General features: G+C 38.9%; 1 long non-coding RNA gene across 2 annotated transcripts in view; it reads left to right on the forward strand.

Annotated features, from left to right (window-relative positions):
• The window catches only part of LOC131573911 (uncharacterized), a 28,375-nt gene extending 26,605 nt beyond the window's left edge, over positions 1–1,770 (forward strand). Inside the window, exons 3-4 of one of the 2 annotated variants that reach the window (XR_009276291.1) lie at positions 21–188; positions 1,673–1,770. This is a non-coding gene — a long non-coding RNA (uncharacterized LOC131573911). Of the gene's footprint in view, positions 1–20; positions 189–1,007; positions 1,123–1,672 lie in introns of those variants that run through there. The other variant, XR_009276292.1, reaches the window with a different exon arrangement.
• Positions 1,771–13,564: the final 11,794 nt, after the last annotated feature.

The following is a 13,564-nucleotide window of genomic DNA, read 5'->3' on the forward strand; positions in this document are numbered from 1 at the left end:
ACCTGCTTCACAAAATGAAGGTGTGGTTCTTGTTTGTACTGAAAACCTGCATGAGAACTTTTGCTAGACCAAGGGTCCTGACGGTGCAAGATTCCTTCCCACATGGCTGAAGTTCAACCTTTGAAGTTCAGGACAAGTCCCCCTTTGCTGGAACATCTCTCAATGTTCTTCATGTTCTTAAATAAGAAGTATGTATAAAATAAATACGTCAGATTAGAAAGGCCTTCACTTGTTGGTTTATGACCTGGAGGTGTAGAAGTGTAAGTCATGAACAGCTACTGCAATCAGCAGCTCCCAGCACAAAAATATGGGTTATGGGACATTCATTTAGACATGTTAGATAATACAGCAGGTCTGTCTCCCTTTCCGATTGCATCAGATACCTGTGCAAGTCTTAACACACTGAATTTACCTTTGCTTTGGGGCTGATTAGTGCTAACAGAATATGGCTCACTGGCAGTCAGGGACATGGCGTTTTCCTAACCTGCAAAGCCCAGGCAGGGTGGAAGGAAGTCAGGGCATAACCCTCCTGTCCTGCTTTGCTGCACAGATACTCTCAGAGAGTTTTAAGGGATGAGGTGGGTGTGTTCTGAGCTGCCCTCCTGCAAAACAGCCTGTGGGACGGGCACACAGGGACAAAAACCTGGAGCAAGCTGGGAAGGCCCCTTGTCACCTATGGGTGAGACAGAAGGAAATGTCTTCCAGCACTGTCTTCCATTAAAAAGCTCTCCTCTGAACACTGATATTAGCTAGAAAAGCAAAAGGAATTGGACACTAATGGTATTCCATTGTTACCACTGAATCAGCCAGTCTCAAACAAATATCTTAGAAGCAAAGCAGACTGGCAGTTTTTAAAATTATTCCATCAACTACTCCATTCCTCATGTTTTATGTAATCCATCCCAATTACAATATTTTTCCTAGCATGTGGGGTATAAATAAGGTAGCTATTAAATCCAGAGTTGAAGAACAGCTTTAAATGCTAGCTTGGCACCATTTTCTTTTAGAGATGCTCCTCATATGATGACTTCTAATGAGCTAGAATTGCAGAATTCACAGTTGACTTTTCTGGTGTCACTGCATATATTTAACTGATAAGAAGCAGGAGGCAGCATGCTTAGATTTCTGGTACATTAAAGGAGAAAGTGAATTTAAAATCCATAAGTTAAGTTTTTCTGTCTCTTGCTTGTAATTGCTTTTTGGCAAATTCTATTTGAAAGAAGAGCCAACAACTCTTTAGAACCAAGGCTGGGAAATAAGCATGTTTCCAGGTTAATTGATGGATCAAATCACCAAATACTCTCATACACTGTCTAGCACATTCCAAAAACCCTTAACACAATTAAAAAGCTGGATTGTCTACACAGGCCACAATAGATTTTACTCTCAAATAAGTAGCTGGTTAAAAAAAAATTAGTATCTGATGTTGAAAGAAAATGTTTTCACTGAACAAATTAGAGAGGTCATCAGTCAAGACCTTTTAATACAAGTCGAAATATCACTATTGCAATAAACTGGCAAACTGAACATCAGTTTGAGTTATCTCTTGTTGTGAGCACACGGGTTTTATGTGCCTAAGGGAATCTGTTGCAACTTGCATATACTTAAATCCATTTCAAGCGTTTTCATTTTATTTTATGAACAGAGTTTTCTATTTCTATTCTCTTCACAGGTTAGCTTTCCTCTTACCTTATGAAGGTGTTTGGGAAGTACAAGATGCACATCCGAAGAGAATCCACACTGCTGACTGCAGGCTAAAGCCAAATTATAAACCTATTGTGAAATTAAAGTAATTCTTAGGAATACCTTACACAAAGTAGCTTGATTTTTATTGAAGTCAAGAGCTTTCTCTTAATAATGGCATCAAAGTTTACAACTACCCTTTCGATGCACTGCTGTAGTTAACTCCAGTGGAAAAAATCCCAATAACCATATGTATTTTACTCTTGGGGTTTAAATATCAACCAATTGTTATGGGGTTTGAGCACAGCTTCAGTTCACCTACAAGCTCTAAGCAATTAATTTTCACATTTCTCTTGTGGATCCCTGGTTTTGCAAGCATCTGTGCTTACTGCTTTCATCTAGTATTAGAAGCAGAAATACTGATACACATTGCAGCAGCTCAGGGAGGAAATCATGCTGATTTTCCCACCCCCTAAAATTTCAAAACCACATGCCTGAGAAATCTGGGAAATGTGTAAGTGCTGAAGTACTTTCCTAAACTACCAAACCCTTCAATACTGAACAGTTTTAATAATGTAAGAGAATTTATCCAGAAGAGATATTCTTGCAGAGGTTAATGGGGACATGAAGGTCTCAGTCCTTTTTCTTTCTCTTCTGATGTTCTGAAGAGAAGGACCTATGACATCCCTAGGCTGTGTTCTATAACCCTGATATTGACAACTTGGGGGAGCTATTGCAAAATTAGGTCCTGCTCAGTGTTAATGAAAGGGCACCAGGAAGTTTCTCATTTTTTTAAAGGCGTCCCAGCACTTTAATTCAGTTGAAATTAGGTACCTCAGTCCCTTTGGTACTGAGTCTCTCTCTAGAAATTTGGGGTAACTAAACCACTTAAAACTCTCACACCTTAGACTTTGTGGCTGTAAATGTTTCTGCAGATGCTCAGCTTTAAGCACACAAATTGATTAATTTATGTTACCTGGTTGCAGATACAGCAACTCAGAGGTTTATGTAAAGTTATAAATATTTGCAGGGCAGGAATTTTTTTTCTCAAAATCAAATAACATTCAAGGCGTTTTGGAGGATATTGGGAGCTATGGATCCCTTTGCAGCCTTCTTAAGGTGTGATGTGATCAATATTCACAGAAGCAACACCATTTGGTGTAGCTCTTGCAAGCAGGATTCAAATTTGAACTCAGAAGTTCTGAATGAAAAGATAACAGTTTCTGCTATTCTGTGCTTCTGCTTAATGGGAAGCAATTAACTGTGTTCATTTATGTCCTCATTGGTGAGGAAGACCCAGCCTAAAAGGAATACTCTCCATATTTGTCTCTTTTGCTATTTGAATGTGTTAAAACAGTTGTCCCATGATAACAAAATTGCCAGTTTTAGATTGAAAAAGTTTGCCCAGGAAGAAACATCCTTTTTAACCCATATTAGCCCTGGCTCAGTTTAATCTATAGCACAGGATGTCCCTTATGCTCATGTTAATGACTTGGGTAGGGAAATATTCTCCAGCTCACATTACCAATGTTTACCAAAAAGAGAAAGAAAAGGTTACTTAATATGTCATTTGAAGATCAAGTCAAGATGTTCCAAGTGTATTGATATTTTTTTTACCATTGGAAAAGGATTCTGAGTTATTGGATTCTTACCTCATCCTATGCTGTTTTGACAATCTCTGTAGTATTAGATACACATTTTATTTTCTTCAGAAAATAGATTTATACATTTTAGGTCTGTTTCCCTTCTAGTGGTAAAAGTTGCACAGCTTGACTTTGTGAAATAGTGAACTAGATCACTGCATCTTTTAGGGCTTAACCTCTGTACCTGAAGGTATCCTTAGGAAAGACAATTCTGCTGTCTACATTCCTGCAATTACAGAATATTATGTCTAATTGGAAAGAACAATCTAATGTTTATTTTAAAAAGATATTGCATGATTTGTGATATTACTTTTTTAAGCACAGTCAGAGAGAGGCTGGAATTATTATTTTTTCAATTGTAATGACAGGAAATGACATTTTCTTTAAAAGATATGCTTAGATTTCCCAAGAGGACTCTGAAATGTGTAAATTCCTACCAAAAGCTTCAGCCTTAAGAAGCAGCCACAACAAGTAATATACTTTGCAAAATACAGGGAAGCAGGTGATGTTTATACAGACCCCTGTGAGAGAGGGTAATTGCATTTCAGTGAAGTTTGTGGGGAGAAAAGGAAGGTCTGACCTGGCTTTGTTGTGATGACTTTGGGAGGGCACTGTAGCTACTGCAGGCAGCCTGTGGGGAGCGTGGCACTCCCTTAATCATCTTCCCTCTGTTTCACTGTTCAGACATCCGGGCTTTGTCAGGAGAATGTTATGACTCCTTTGCTCCATCATTGCCATTTACTTTTGCCAGACTTTCCTCTATCAAATTATCTGTCTTCTATTTCACGCCGCAGGAAGACAAAAGCCAGGGATGAGTCTTTTCACTAGAAATCTATTTTACTAATCTCGAGCTTGTTTGAACAGGAATCTGCTTTCCAATAATGTTACCATTGGGTCTGTTTTTTTCACACCACTTATCTCACCTGTAGCAAGGAATACACTAGAATGTAGACATACCATAGAGGTATGTCTCTCAGAGCAGCTCGCACTGCACTAAGTCACAAAATAATCTGGAGGGACTACTTCAAAGCATGCTTCTTTTTGGAGAAAAACATCCCTCTTCTCTGCTGCCTCGATGAAATTAAGGACTGTAGAGTCTACTGGTGTTTTGATAACTATATTTTTTCCTTCTTTGTCCAAAACAGCATGGTTAAAAGTTCCTTATTTCTCCCATCTTTCTCTCAGTTATGATAAAAGAGCACTGGGGGATCACGAGTGTTCAGGCAGGGTAGTGATTATATTTTCATATGCCATCAACAAGCATTAAGGTTTTTTTCTGGAAAAGGAGATGGTGAATATTGGAGATGTCAAGGAAACTTGAATATTTTGTAGTACTGAAAGTCTCCTCAGAGATGCTGGATCTAAAAACATATGAAGAAAGGGGATTACACAGCCCAAACATTACCAGTCTGTCTGCTGCCTTGTAGGGAGGTCTTACAATCACTAAGTGTGGGTTTGGCTTTCTTCTGAGGTCATCAGTTACCACTACACATGGATGGGAATCTTGCTGAATATATGGGCTTAATGGATTTTTTCTACGTGGAGAAATTATTAGGAAGAAGAAGAAATGTTTCTGAGAGCTTTTGGTGCTTACCCCAAAAGTTAAGAGAGAGACCTGAACTCTTCCACATGCACATTCTTACTACCCTGTATCTGGTGGGGATCTCACCACAGATGGCCACATCAAGCAGATACAAGACTGTATATGCTTCACTATTTGTTCTAATCTTACTGGTTGCCTCCAATGTTTTTATTTTTAACTCCAGTTTGAGTTCAAATATGTTCATAATAGTGATGGAGTGGGGTAATATCTTACTAAGACACATCCCTTTGTTTCCACATCTCCTGGCTTTAATCAGATTTTCGTAATTTCCTGTTCCAGCATGGTCAACATTAGCACCACCTTCAAGTTTTCTTTTAGTCCTTTTTTCTGCCTTCATGATGATGATGGAATATACTGCTCGCTCTGTGGGATGAAAATAAAATCAGAACAATTAAAACTGGAGTGATATGGAAACAAAGACGGAATCTATACAGTGAGGAGGAAAAGTAACAAATGTTGAATTCAAGAAACTTTCACAGTGGAGTGGGAAGTCTGTGGGTTCGCAAGAGAGAACTTCAAAAATAAAGAAGCTTGGAATATTCAAAGTCATAAGAAATTATAGTCTAATAAGTATCCTAAGGAAAAAAAATCCAAATAGGGGGAAAAAAAAACCCAACAAACAATACGAAAACCAAAACAACCCCTCCCTCCCTCCAAGAATACCAGCAAGGACAAATAGCACAGAGAGAGTAGGTTATTTATAGCTGTCCTGCCATGTTAGTCATGCTGCATACCTTAGTTTGCATTTAATATTTAAGAAATAGTGCTAGTTTCTAACCCACAAAACTTTCCTCCATTGCTTCAAGGGGGTGCATGTTGTAAGGTCCCTCTTCACTTAAGATCTGAATTAATTTTGAAAAGTATCAAAAATAATAGTGAAATTCATTGATTTTCTGACACTTGCTTAGATTTCTAAGGTCAACTAAAACACTTACTTTTCCCACACAACTTCTAAACTTAAGTGAGGATAATCAACATCCCTGGTAATACCTCACCTTCTTTTTTGGCTGCAGAAGTTAATATTTTTCATTGCTTATTATGTTGCAGTTTTCCGACGGCCCTTTCTGTGAGACACACTTCATGAACACAGAGCCCTTGTCCTGAACAACGTCCAATCACTGGATATTTGGACTAATCCCAAGAAGGAAATAAAACCACCACTTATAACACTGAACAGGGTAGGAGCACTGGTACAAAGTCATTATCAGATTTTGCCCCAAGCCTGCACACATATCCACAGTTACATTTAAATAATCTTAAATTACATGAATTACTAGAAAATAAAATCTGAAAGGAATATTTTTTTTTTCAAATGGAATCAGGAGCCATCCAATACTGCCATGTCTGTCATGTCTGGATCTTGACAAGTATCTTCCATTACTGGTGTGCAAAAATAGAGCTTTCATGTTACTCAGAGCACCTTAAACAAGGGAGACATCAGAATATAATAGTAGACTTCATCGTATTAGGGCAGAATGTATAACCACAGTATCTCTGTGGGGAAATAGACTTCCTGTCTGCTGGTTTTGTGTGTCTAATTAAGTACAGATTTTTTGGCTACTAAAACATTTTTCCAGAGCTACCAAGAAATAAAACCTAAACAAGTCCAGTAAAGCCACAAATGGATAAATACTGTGGGACTCTTTCACAGTAAACCTTGAAACCCCCACATGCAGGTGAGCCCAGTTCTTCTAACATGGCTATTTTTTAGTCATGGTATTTCTAACAAGCTCTTACTTAGCACTTGTAGGAAAACCATCTCCAAGCAAGTGTTACTTGCTCAATAAAATTAGTATAACTCACCTTTTAAAAGTTTCAAGATCAACAGATCTTGTAACTGTCTCCATTTAAAAATAAATGCTTGTACCAAGCAGACAATCATGTGTCTTTCAAGCCACATAGCAGATAAAACAAAATAAAAGTAGGGATGGAAATGGGCAGAGGGAATGGATGGAGCAGAGAATTAGGATTCCTAGTAATGAAGACTGAAGTTCTGCCTCCACTTTTTGAAGTCCTAGGCTCCAAGGAAGGACCTACACTGGTGTTTGCCCCCTTTAGCTGACTGACATCACATGGAACAGGGCTGTACTCCCTGACTCTTACAAGACCTCTGAAGAGTGAAATGTTGCCTGGTAAATCCTACAAGTCCCTGTGCACTTTTGACAGGATGACTTTCACTGCACACCATACTTCTGCAACACTTCTGCACATATGCTCTGATCCATCAGTAAGGAATATCACACAACTTCAGAGCAGAGCTTTATGCAAGCCTGTCCCTCTCAGGAGATATTCCTATGAGCCCCTGAGCACATCTGACTTACTTATAGATGATGCTGGGGAGTACATGAAGAGATTTTCAGTGAAGAGAAAATGGCAATGTTTCCTTATAGAGATGTAGGAAGCAGTGGGGTTTCCAAGAAAGCATTGCCGACATAAATGGAAGGAAACAATTTACAGACATTTTAAGAGTACTGTGGAAATTGGGAACTCTGATTATAGTCCTGACCACTGTCCTGTAGCAACTTATCTATTTAATTTGATAGAGATAGGCTGGTCATGCAACACACAGAGACTCCCTTTTCTGGCTAACAGGTAGCCACCTTCACACCCTTCAAAGTATTTGGAATGCTTTTTGTACTGTTTTCCTCTCCCTCTCATTATGCAGCAAGGACACCTGTTTTTCATGAGAAAAACTCACTAAAAGGTCTTCAAAAGCTGATTACCACCATTGGCTGATGGAAGTATTTTTACAGAAGGAAACAAAGCACCAAACTGTTTCAGAAAACAACTGAAGTGACCCATACCTTTTCTAGGAACTCCCTCAGAAACCAAAGCAAAAAGGCTAAAATACTGCATGACAATATAAAACCCAATCTTGGGAGACTCTTACCAAAGTTCTGAAGCGAAGAGGCTTCTTACTAACGATGTCAGACTTAGTTTTGCAAAGTGATGCGAGAAGTGGCACACAGAGAACCTCAGACAGCTGACAGATTACTTTAATCCAAATGATTATTTTAAATTTATGCAAACTGATGCGTCAGGGAGGCATTCAGTGCTTAAAATAAGAAGTCAAAGGATGCTGTCCTAAAGAAGGAAATGATAACAAGCTCCTTTTATTGCTGGTTATCCACCTTGCACTGTTCTGGGACATCCTTGCAGCCCTTGTTACAGCAGCCCAGGGCTTTATGCACTTGCAGTTTTAGAAGGTGTCAGGTCCCACTGTTGCTCCTTAATGAAATAACAAGTAGTTGCTCTTTAACTCTTCCATTTCCAGATCCAGTGTTTTGAGAGTAGAATTGACTTTAAGATGAGGAAATTTCTAACTTTCATGAGGTTTTCACTATTGCTAGGGAACAAGTTTTCACATGGAAGTTTGCCTTCCTTATTCTACTGATGGACCAAGAACTTCATTGTATCTCAGCTCTCAGTTTTTACAAATGGGAAAACTGTAAACAAGTATCTTGTCCTGAAACTTGGAATTTATCTATTCTGCATCCAGAGAACATCAACAGGAGATTAGTCATAACAGTCAAGCTACTAATTTCATTTTCAGATAGGAGTAAGCTGAGAAGTTGGATGCAAAAATATGTGATTTTGAGTATATGTGGTTAGTGGAAGAGTGAAATAAGATGAAAGGTTCATTTTATTCATCTTAATAAATGCAGGGAAAGCCACAAATAGTATTCTCATGTTCTTTTGCTTTTGAGCCATGGGCCTAAATAGTATTTTTAATGCAGAGGAACGTAACCATGCTTGTCCAATGTATTTTCCATCAGCCTGAAGTTGTATATCACTGTGCACATTTACATGTATTCAGTCTTTCTGCTGTATCTTTGTGGCTGGTTGCCAGTGGGATTAATGGAATGTATGAAATAGCAGAGAAACTGTGTAGATTGAGTCCCAAAAACAAAAGCTAAAAGGAAGGGTGGTCCTCTGAGTTCAGTTTTCACTTAATGAACTGAGTCATTTGGTGACCTTGGATGAGCAAACTGACCTCTTGGCACTGTGGTGAGGCCAAGTGTAAAGCAGCATAAAACCAAACAGGGAAGATTAATTGCTGCAAAAAGAACTGAGTCAGTATGGCAGGATAGTACCCCCAAAGCACCCCTCCTGTTCACCAGAGAAATCCTAGATAAGGTAATATATCAATTTGTGTTTGCTTGTGTCTGTAGTGATCAAACTTGGAGAAAGAGTTATTTGAAATTATTTGCCAAGCCTTACAGAGCTTCTTCCTCTCTCTGTACTGTTTCTTTTCTAGACTTCTTCATTGCCAGATGGAGTTATAGGTTCAAGGAAAAAACAAGAGTAAAAGATACATATCTGCCACTAGGCCTTTTGATGATCCCAATTTTCTAAACTTGGGAATCAGAAAAGCTGTTTTGGAGGAAGCTAATAACTAGATCCTGAGTCCATTCTGAAAGCAAAATTTTGAGGTTTGAGGGGTCCCTCTTGTTTTACTTGTTTTTTGGCTTTGATTTTTAATGTCTTTGAGGTGAGCCCAAGGGCAGACTGAGGATTGCATCAGGAAAATGGAAAGATGAAGAGAAGAAAGAATGGCCTCAGCCCTAAAATAGCACTGTAAAGGGCGTTTTACTTGGAACTTTCCTTCAGCTGACATCAGTCAGAGAAAGAAAAAGATATTAGTTCAAAAGTGCAAAGCTAAAACAGAGATTCAAGGCTGGATGTAACACTCATATCTATTTGGTGTTGTGGGGAAAAAAAAAAAAAGAAAGAAAGATATTCCACCTGGACCAGAAGCTTAATATTTTTTTCAACTTCAGAAACATTTGTTTTGTTTGGATGTCTTTGACCCTGGACTAGACAAAGGCAGCATACACCTAAAGACACACTCAGAAAAATAAGAGGAACTGAAGTGCAACAGAAGCTATTGGAGCGTTTTTTTGGGTTTTTTTTTCCCATTCCTGGTGAGCTGGAAATTTCAGGAAAAGCTAGTTTAGAACAGGAGGTTTTCAAGACAGGCTTCTGATAATCTCTGATGTCCGAAGTCAATGCCAGTGGGATTTTTCCAGCAAAGCCAACAACACTGAAATTTTTTAGTGTAATATATAAACAAGAAACTATTTTCTTTCTGTCCAAAAGCTACAGTTTCATCTGTGGAGTTCCTTCAGCCATGACTTGTAAACCAAAGTAGGTTTTTATGAATATTTTCACTAAGCAAGTCAACATTGCAGGCCTGGGAGCCACTGTGGCTGTGCTCTTCAGCAGGAAATAAGTTTGTCTAAATCACTATTTGCAATGATGCCTCTAAGGTAGACTTTATGCTCAGAAAATTGAGTTAAACTATTGTGTTACCCAGAGAAAATAATCCCTTTCTTCCACCAAATTGCTTGTCACAGATTCAGATTGTAGTGCACAAAAATAAAAGCAAGCAACTTGCATGTGAAATTTCACCTAAATCTCAGAGCCTCCATTCAGCTGGAGAAATGGATGTGATAAACAATGCCAGCATCATGTTCATAATGGGAAGAATAACAGCAGGATCCTGGGCCAAGTGATGAGACTCTTAGTGATGATGAATGAGAGGATTTTTGGTTATTCATTCCATTTTTTTGTGTTTCTCATCTGGTTTTATGCAACTAGTGGTGGTTTTCAACCCTGAATAACTCTCAATGGGCAAACCCCAGCTGTAAAGGAATGCTGGAAAAAGTGTTGTCAAAACAGCGTCAGCTCCTTATTGTAAAGCAGCTCCTTACAAAACTTAATGTTACCTCCAAGAGGCTGGATTATTTAATGGGGATGACTTAAGTGTATAAAGTGGTCCACTGACAAGTGAACAGATTGAGAATCTGCTAATCAAAATTCTAACCATTGTGCTACTCCATCTGTGTTTCATCTTTGTATTAACATTAAATAGAAAAGAATGGATGAGGGAGAAGGAAAAACAAGTTTTTTCTTAAGGCAGGTTTGTACATGCTTAGCCAGCTCTTCTGTCCTGGTTTTAGGGCAAAAGAAAAAGAAACAAACCACTGAAACATAAAGCAGTGTGGATTGTATGGAAAATTTGACTTAGATTGAGTGCCTGGCCAAGACCACAAAATGGACTGGAGACAAATCTGATAATTAGAAAAAGCAGCGAATAACAAAATATTTTTTACTCATGCCATATCAGGCAGCCTCCTAAAATTCTCAGAGGCAAGAAAATAGGATTTAATTCCCTGCAGTTTATTGCAGTTTTATGTTAGAGCAATGCCACTGAATTCAGAGTCATTATACTGGTGTAACACTGGAGCTGGCAGTTAAGCCAAAATTCACCTTATTCTTCCATGACAGTTCATTTTGACTGCAATTTTCTCAAATTGCACAAACAACCAGGTAAACCAGGAGGGACCACGCTTACATCAACTGACATAAACAAGGTCAACTGACATAAACAAGGTCAGAAACACTCCTATTATTGTATTAATCTAATTTACACTGCCTGGGGTTTGTTTTTGGTGTATTTCTAAGACCAAGTGGCCAGGGTAAACATATACGCTGACCAATCCACAGTAAGGGTGGGATAAACATACTGGCCATCACACCAGGGATGCCATATAGGGGTTAACATGTCTGATGCCTGTTTTTCATCTCAGGCTGCTGCCACTGCCTCTGCCAAGTCCAGCAGGTAGTGGAGACTGGAAGACACAGTAATAAGAGCTAGAAAAGACAAGAGACTTTTCAGAAAACAGTCAAATAGGAGCAAGAGAAGAGTAATGCCTGTGAAGGAGCTAGCACACACAAGATCAACGCAAGGAAATAGCTAGACCAGGCAGTAAAGTGAAGAGATGAGGAAAGCCTCCTGGAGAAGCCAGAGCTGAGAAGAGATGAAGCAGGAGGAGGTGAGAAAGGGGAGAAGAAATGCCTGGAATCTGGTAAGAGGATGCACAACATCTTGTCATGGCTGTTGCACACTGGCTTTAACTCAGGAAAGCAAGATGGTAGTAGCTGTTCTTACCTGGTGCTTTAAATGGCCACAGAAGATTAAGGTCAGTCTCTCTAGAAAGCAGTTCTGTGTGTTTCTGCTTGAAGAGAGTCAGAAACATCCAACATGGTCACATTTGACACTGATTTTTCTTTGGAGATATATTAGTAAAGTCAGGTGAGAAGAAAGTGAATTCATGCTGTTCCTCTCATCAGAATTTTTGATTTTTATGGGATTTTCAAATGGATTTTCTCACTTTCCTATATATTAATGATGAATCAATGCTGGAGTTGAAGAAGGAGGAAGAGGAAGAGGAGGAGAAGAAAGAGGAGGTGCTTTAGGTAGCAGACAAGAGATTCTTCTGAAGACTGTGAGAGAGACCACAGTGGTGCAGCTGATGGAAAGGACCGTGTTGGAGCAGATTTCCATGCTGCAGCTCATGGGGGATGCAATGATCCCTTTCACCACCCCATGGAGTAAGGGGAATGATATAGAGAAACTGGGACTGAAGGACAGAAGTTATGATTGAAGGGAGATAAAAGGGGGGGGGGGGGTGATGGTGTTTCATTTTTTGTCTGTTTCCTGCAATAAATTAATTTTCTCTGTGTAGTCAGTTTTGCCTATTGTAAGTAATTAGGAAGTCCTCTCTGTATTTACCTCTACCCATAAGCTTTTCACCTTGGGGATGGGTAGGGAGTGAGTGAGAGGTACCTCATGATATAGTACCTACAAAACAGTAGGTAACTGAGAACAAAGAGCTCAATATGTAAAAACTTGTAAAGATTTTGACTAGGAACACTATCAAAAGTAACACATAAAGCAGAAAAATGTCAAAGTCTGAATAAAACTCCCCCCTTGTGATTTGTGTCTTTGTGCTTCAGTTGTTGGATGAAAAGGAAAGCCTTTTTTCCCAGTGAGACACAACTAAACAATCACCTGCCAAGAGCTAAGTGCTCACTACTTGGGAATGCTCACTTGCAAAGCAAGTGAAGATGTAGAAATGCTCTTCACCATCATATGCTGTTCTTCCATCTACGTGCATCACACATGGAAGCAGCAATGCCAAATTTGGAGAGCGTTTTGGCTCAGGATTATATTTAAAAATAAAAAAGGAAAGTGTATATGAAATCCAGTATATGGAATTAAATGGGATCCTTCAACTCTACTTCAGCTGTCAATGCTGAAGCCTTTCTATGATCAGTCTTTCCAATGCATTTGTACTGCTAAGAAAGTACCCACAGGAATAATGCAATTTGTTCCTTTCAGACCCTCTGGATGCTAGATATATCCATGGCACTGAAGGTGTTGTTGGAGGTCCAATACACTGAAGGCATTTAGACGTAAATTTTGGTGTCAGCTTTTAACAGCTGTTAATTCCAATTCATTCCCATCCATTCCCAACCATTCCCATCTTTCCTACATACCCTTGTATGATTGTGATTCATGATTCCTTCAAGATTTCAGTTAACAGTATGATGTGCCTACAACCACGTTAAGCGTCTTTTAGCTGGACTATCTTGAAGTCTGTATTTTTATCAGATTGACTGATTATGAGGTGGTTGCCATGTCACTAAAAATCCCCACATCTCCATCAACTTCCATGAAAGGATATTAAAAAAGTATTTTTATTTCTACTTGCAATTATTCACAATTGTATGACAATGCTTTTTTAAGTAATTTGCTTCTGTAAGATTTCTGTAGATATTCTAGATA

Source organism: Poecile atricapillus, chromosome Z (genome assembly GCF_030490865.1).
Source record: "Poecile atricapillus isolate bPoeAtr1 chromosome Z, bPoeAtr1.hap1, whole genome shotgun sequence".
In the NCBI taxonomy this organism is placed as follows: domain Eukaryota; kingdom Metazoa; phylum Chordata; class Aves; order Passeriformes; family Paridae; genus Poecile; species Poecile atricapillus.